The 7,184-nt window shown below is 47.6% G+C and overlaps 1 pseudogene; it reads right to left on the minus strand.

The window, feature by feature from the left end:
* Window positions 1-4,438: 4,438 nt before the first annotated feature.
* On the minus strand, window positions 4,439-6,178 carry LOC146696208 (ribosomal biogenesis protein LAS1L-like; annotated as a pseudogene).
* Window positions 6,179-7,184: the final 1,006 nt, after the last annotated feature.

The following is a 7,184-nucleotide window of genomic DNA, read 5'->3' on the forward strand; positions in this document are numbered from 1 at the left end:
CGTCGTTGCCCACCTCTCAATTTTAAATACACTTAGTCATTGAGGGCTAGCAGGAGGGACCATGCGCTTACCTGCTGCTCCTTGGCAGGTAGCTCCATGCCCTCCTGGGTTTTAATTACACCTTAGAACACATATGCATCAACACTACAATGAGCGGGTGGAGGGAGGTTTGGAGTCTTCTCTCACCCCCATTCTCTGCGGCCTGCTGGAGCGGGAGGGCTAGTAGGAGGAGTTGGCCGTCCGACTGCGGTCTGGGGTGTGGGGCCTCCCTGCTGCTGCGGAGTCGGGGTGGTCTGCCTCTCCTCACCGCAGGGAAAAGGGTAACACCACCTGGGTCTGGGTGCAATTCCCCCCTCCAGGGGCAAGGGTACCTAGACCCGGTTTGTAGAGTACGCTTGGGGAGTGTGATTGTGTATACAGCGTCTCTTTATGTCTGTCTCCACGTTGGTTGAGTGTGGAGTGAGTGCATATGAGAGCATGAGGGTGGGAATGGATGTTTGTGTCTGTGTGTGCCTGTATGTCTGTGTCTATATGTCAGGTTGGGTATCAGACGCCACCTCTCTGGGGACACCTCAGGCCCTCCAAGGTTTGGAGGCCTATCTCCACCCACCACCACTTCCCCTGCCGGTGGCGGACTCCCTCAGGTGTCGGTGTGTTGGTGGTTCTTTGTGTCTGGGGGTGGGCGTCCGGGTACACACCGGCTCACTCCTTGGCGGCCGCTTGTCGGGGCCTGGGGCTCGCTCGGGCCCCTTTGGAGGTGGGGTGCCCCCGGCCTCTCGGCCTGGGGCTCGGTCACTCAGGCACAGCTGGGGGCCGGCGGAGCTCACGGGCGCGTCACTGCAACTCCCCCTGACTTCTGCTCCGCGGCTGCTGGGCGAGCCCTCATCTGGGACTCTCCTCAGCTCTTACTGGAACAGTGGCGCGGCTGCCCCTCTGTTGGTCTTCCATGGTCTCTTGTGTTCTGGGGGCCTCTGGATGTCTGGAGTTTTGATCTCCTCCATACCCGCTTCACACCCTGGAGGACGGGGCTGTGGCCCCCCCACACTCCCTAGCAGATCATTACATGGAGAAACCTTTGGAATGCAAGCATGCTGATCCACACAGGTATGCACACATGGGTATTCACAGACGCGGACTAAAGCTTTCTTGGCTGCTGCCTCAAAGCACACTGTGCGCTGTCTATCTTGCGTGCTGCACAATATCGTTTATTATTTAGTAAATACTGATATCTATGACTAGCTAGTTTATTGTGATGGTGCTTTGTTTTCTCTATTATTATGTTGCTCTTTGTTGTTTGCTGTCTCCTCTGTTTGTTTTTTTTTGTTTGTTTTTTTTTTTTTTCTCCATACAGGTGACCCAGGAGTTTTTTTTTTTTTTTCTCTCTCTCTCTCTCTCTTCCCCCCCCCTCTCACCGTCTCTTCTCCCCTTTGGTTTTCTTTCTTTCTCTCCCCCTCTTTCTCTCATTCATTCCCCCTGTCCTATTTATAAAAAAAAAAAAAAAAAAAATGACAAAGGATGAACTGAAGCTCTGCCATCACGTAATGTCGCTTACTGCTGTTTCTGATGTCATTTATAAAAAATAAAAATTAAAAAAAAAATTAAAAAAAAAGACGTCTGGCGGCTAGAGTACGTGTGTTGCGTTGTGGAATAGCCTTTACCTGATTCCCAATCAGCATGAGTGGAGCTCCTAATCGCACCATCGCACATGTCCCTACGCTTCCTATAGGAACATGAACCAACAGAGTATTTTCCCCACAATAATAATAGAGCCCACTTCCTGCCCAGGTTCCAATTACCGTGCTAGGGCCGCTTACATTGTTGGTGGTTCGTCCCTGAAGTGTGACGGCACACCAAGTTGGATCGATCTCTCCCACCTTGTACTTTTCATTATCAGTAGAGAACTTAAAACATGCATAGTTATCTTGTTTTGGCATAAATGGGCCCACTGTTGTCTGACACTTTCCATCTACTACTGGCTCCTGTACATTTAATGACGTCACACAAATCTAACATGAATGAGCTGGTAGACCCTTTAACATAGTTCAACTCTATGCCATTATTTCTGCTGAGACATTCATCACCTTTACCTGACCCCTCGCGCTTTTGTCTTTCTAGCGATCCTGTTTTAGGACCTACAGTCTCAGGAACTGCTGGGCTGGACTGGCCTCCGTGTTCAGACAAGGGGTCCGGAGTGCCTTGCAAAATACAGACAAAAGACAACAGAGCCATGGTTACTATTATCGCATATAATACACATGTAGTTGTAAGGAACATTTTAATACGTTTCTTCCCATTACGTGTCTCTGATTCGGTTGTTTGCATCATGTTATATAAACTTTGTATTCTAGACTTGTTATATAGATTTTAGATTCTGGACTGAAACTCCCCTCTTTGTGGAGCCTTTAACTTATCACTGCCCCTTTCTGATGGCGTGACGACCTTCTCCGCTGCTGCTCTTCTTTCTTCAGCCTTCCAGGTGGACTACTGAATGGCCTGTTGCACAGGTGAGAGGGTTTATTCTGCCTCTGTTTGTTGACACCTGTGTTGGTTGAAGCCTCTTCCTCAACCAAGCTCTCATGTGCTGGTGCACACTGCGACCAGTGATACCAGGTGTCGCCCTTCCCTTTCAGTTGGACTGCTGTAGTTGTCCTGGCAACGACCTCGTATGGACCAGTCCAGCGTGGCTCCTTCCACTTGCGTTTGAGCACCTTCAGCCACACCACCTTTGCCTCCGGGGTCGCCCTGTCCACAGCGTGTAATCCAGATGTGACCTGTTTGCGAAACTGGAGATTCTTGCCACCCCTGTGGTCGCTGTGTTACTGGAATGTTCTCCTGTAAAGGATAGAAAACAAAAAGCCTCTCTCTGGTACACCTCACTAATCTACTGTGTTCATCTAATGTTCCCTTAATTATTCAAAGTTGGTTCAAGATATCATGTTCTGGGCTCTATCCTTTATATTAACTTTACTTAATCTAAATGCTCTTTATGTGTGTAAAGAGTTTATCTTCTAACCAGGATTCAGTTCATTTTAATCCTTCAACTTAAACATGAAAATAACAATGTCTGCCTCAGTTTTACCATATCTAAATCATCAAACACCCCAAAAGTCCTAAAATGATCCTAAACCCATTTCAACTTAAACCTTAAATCCCCCCTTTATTTTGACACATTTCATGTGTCAAAATAATGTACAAAACTAAAAATGCTCAGTTTTCCCCACTCATGATCCAATCTATGTCATGAAAATGAACTTAAAACAGAACAGTCATCAGTCATGTGCTTAGCCTTAGTCCAGTCTTTACCTCAGTGTCCAGTTGGTCCAACCTTAGTTCAGTTCGTCCGTCCAGTCACCGTCCATTCATACGTATTCACACCAGGTATTTCCTCTTTCTTGCCGAGACAACAAGAAACTGTTCCTCTTTCACAGTTGCGAGTAAACATAACTAACCTCTCACCTATAAATGATTCTCTCTAACTAAGTGTGTGTGTGTATATGTCGTCCTCAAATGCTCTCTCATCTCACCCGTTGCACTTCTGACCTTCCACCAGACCAGAGGCTCATCAAATAGCCTCGTCTAACCTGCTCCTCAGAATAACTTAGACTCTGCTTTCATTAATGCAAACTTTCTGCAACTTAGTCTTTCTGAAAGACACACACTGTTTAAACCTCTGAATGCAATATCAATGCTGCAGATTATATTATTAATGCAATGGTGACGATGACGATTATTTAACAATAGCAGTAAAATAATTTCCCTGCTCCACACTCCCTCTCTCGACCTCTGGTACACCAGAGGTCGCAATACATTGTGTCCTCGCTCTGACCCTCTCTTGTGGTCCATCCGGCCTCGGGCCTCCAGGATCCTCACCCCCTGTGGTCGCCGAGATCTTCTGCAAAGGAAACAAAACACCTTTTCCTGCATCTCCCTAACTTATCATAGTTGGGACTCTTTAATCAAAAGCCTTATCCTAATTATGTTCTTGACTTATAGACTTGTATTTATATATATTCTTCAACGTTACTCATCATTTTACCACTCTCTTAAAACGCTGACACTAACTTCATTTTAAAACCTCACATTTCCTATGTTATAACCTGTTTTTGATATAGCCTTTTTATTTCATTTTGCTCCTTTTAATGTAACAATACCTTATAATTCTAGTTTATCAGACTTAATCAAAACCTATGCTTTCCTTCCTTTGGTCCTTCTTTAAATCAGAACATTTTGTCTTCTGAAAGTTTTATTTCTGCTTCTGCCAACATGTTTAGTTAACGAGCTCGACTGGACAGAAACAATCACAACTGCTGAACCTGCACTGTGCTCATGGTTAAAATTCCACAACATTTTGTCTTCTGAATATTGTATTTTTGCTTCAAAACTGCTTCTAGCACAACAAGAGTCAGCGGAGGCTGGAATGACAACAACAACAACAATCTTGTGCTTAACATAAAACATTTACCATTTAACATAAAACAAAAAATAACACAAGTAACAAAAATAACACAAGTAACTTAAAAAAGCTTCAGTCCACATTTCAGTTTGTTGAGCTCGCTGTTGCTCCAGAGGAGGCCCTCAGCTGGCCGGGCTGGAGCCGAGGCCCCGGGGATGCTGCTACGTGTCTGAGGGCAAGTGCTCTTTCAGCCTGCACGTCTGCCCATTTGCGCTCCTCACTTCTCTCCGAGTCCATCGGTGAGGAGTGTTGCATCTGGTCCAGCAGCATACTCACAGTATATATGGGCTGCTGCTGCTGCAGAGGTGTGCTGGCCTCTGAGCGCTCTGTCTGTGTGTAGATGGAGCAGAGCTGGAACAGCTTCTCTCTGGTTTCCTGAGGGGGGGGATGCTCCATGTCATCCAGGACTAGCTGGATCAGGTGAGGTGTGCTGATGCAGGGGGCATCCAGACATGCAGAGAGAAGCTGCTGCCACCTCAGCTTGATGCGGTCGATGAAAATCCTGTCCTTCATTCTGGCTTTCTTCTGCAACCTTGTCTCAAAATGATATTCAAATTTGTTGTTGTTGCAGAGGAAGACTTCTGAAATCCATGCAGAAATATAGAAACACCTGTGACCGTTGGGCTCTTTGCTGAGCAGCTTCAGTTCCACAAAGAGCTTCTCCAGGAAGAGGTGAATGAAAGACGAAGAGTTAAGCATCTTTAGCAGGGGCAGCCAAAAGCGCAGGAAGGTTTGTGGGACTCTGGGCTCAGTGGGACTGGCACTGTCAGATGTTGCACAGCCTAATGCTTCCAGCTGCTCCATGGTAGGAACAAGAAAACCGTCTTCCAGCAGCACATCAATCAACAGCTCCCTGGACCCCAGTGCAAACTGCTTGATCTCACCCAGCAACGAACTCATGTCTGCTAAGGGGGCCTGCCACAAGCTCTTCCCCTTGTCTTCAGGAGACCCATCATCAAAAGCTTGGTACTGGTCCTTCTGAAAAGAGATCAGCAGCTCCCGAGCGTTTCTGCAGGCATCCACTTCTTTCTGCCTGGCAACGAGCTGCTCATCGGGGCCTCCTCCCAGCTGTCTGGACCAAAACTCCTGCTGGAGCCACTCCAGGGCCACCTTACATCCCTTTCGGCACCATTTCAAAGAAGGAAGAGTCCCACGCATGATTTCGTGCCTCAGATCCACCACCCACTCGGGGATGTTCAAGTTTCCAGCCAGTTGCCTCAGCGGCTGGGCCTTTCTCCCCTGCTGGCGATCCGTGATAAGATTAACAAATCTTACCAGGGCCGTCCCGTACATCAGGGTCAAGTCATCTCCGGTAAGCTGTCCGGACCGGTCCCGCACCTGGCAGCGCACGAGGTCTGCTGTGCAGTCCACGGCCACGGGAAAACTATCAGCGCACCTGGCCCTCCAAGCCGATATCCTCTCTAACGCAAACCTCTGCAGAGAGGAGTCCATCGAGTAAAGGTAGTCCCGAACCTGATCCCACTCCGCTTTGTTAAGCCAGGCTACCACATGGCGTGTTTTCTCAGAGCCCTTTTTATTCATTGTGCGCGCTCCGGACCTCACGCTCAATCTCTCACTCACCGGGAAAAGCCGCTCGCCTCACGCAGAGACCACTCGCAGATTTATATGACAGAGGACCGCGTTCAGAGCTTCGAGTTTTACAGTTGCTTGTCGCACAGCAACCAGGAAATGACGCTAACGTTTTCTTCGGCTTCGTTTGTGGCTGACGTTCACCCTGCGGGCACGCTGACGCCACCTGCTGGATTGGAGGATGGAGCGATGGTTCTACAGAGCGCTTATTTACATGATGCTGGTCATAAACGAGCTTTCTTTGGCTATGGTCAATGGCGTGTCCAGCGGGGTGGCCTGGGGGCGCACAGGCCACCCCCCCAACCAGACTGGCCACCCCAGGTGCCACCCCAAAGGCAAAACAATAAAATTCAATCAAATATCCGATTATGTTTTCACGGTGACGCTCAGATATCCGAGTGTAAGTGAATGCAGCATCGGCTTCTGCGCTATGTGCATCACGTTAGCAAAGGTAGGAGAGCCAAGCACGAAAGACGTCACTGCAGGAAACAATTTTTCGGTGAAAGAAAATGAGGACAGAATAAATGTCCCGGTAAGTAATATTAAGTTTGTTGAGTTTAGTAAACTTCGGCGAAATTAGAATACCAAGGAAAAAATAACACTTAAAGAATTATTGCAGCCGTGGAATATTTCAGACAGTATGCTACAGAGGGGAGCTAACATAAGAGTTATGAGTTATAAGATGTAATCTAAGTCGTAACATTGCTGTATGGAGCTGCAGATTTGGTTGCAGGTTAACATAGCTGGACTGGCCATCGGGCTTATTTGACTTATTTTTTATTTTTTTTGTAACGGCATGAACAATGAGAGGTGGTGGATTGGCCAGATGCAGGTCGATGTGTAGAAATAACTCCGTTGTTTGGTGGTGGCTATGGCGGGGCTTCCACAGAGGCAGCAGGTGGATGAGGGAAGGGGAGGCAGGAGGAGAGCCCCGAGGCAGCCGCCAGTCCGAGTGTCAGGTGAACTGAACTTCAGGTAAGAAGTTATGACCTGCAGTCTATCTGGGTCAGATATGAACTAAGTTTAGGTGGAGTTTATTTTCATGTTGCTGACTTTTTACTGTCAGTTGCAATAACTCATACTGCGTTCTAGCCAGCTTGGAGTTTTTATACAGCTGTTCGGTTGCTATGATGTTACTGAT

Source organism: Copadichromis virginalis, linkage group LG12, assembly GCF_057382275.1.
Source record: "Copadichromis virginalis isolate Kocher_CV1m ecotype Utaka linkage group LG12, C_Virginalis_male_GT1.1, whole genome shotgun sequence".
NCBI classification, from domain to species: domain Eukaryota; kingdom Metazoa; phylum Chordata; class Actinopteri; order Cichliformes; family Cichlidae; genus Copadichromis; species Copadichromis virginalis.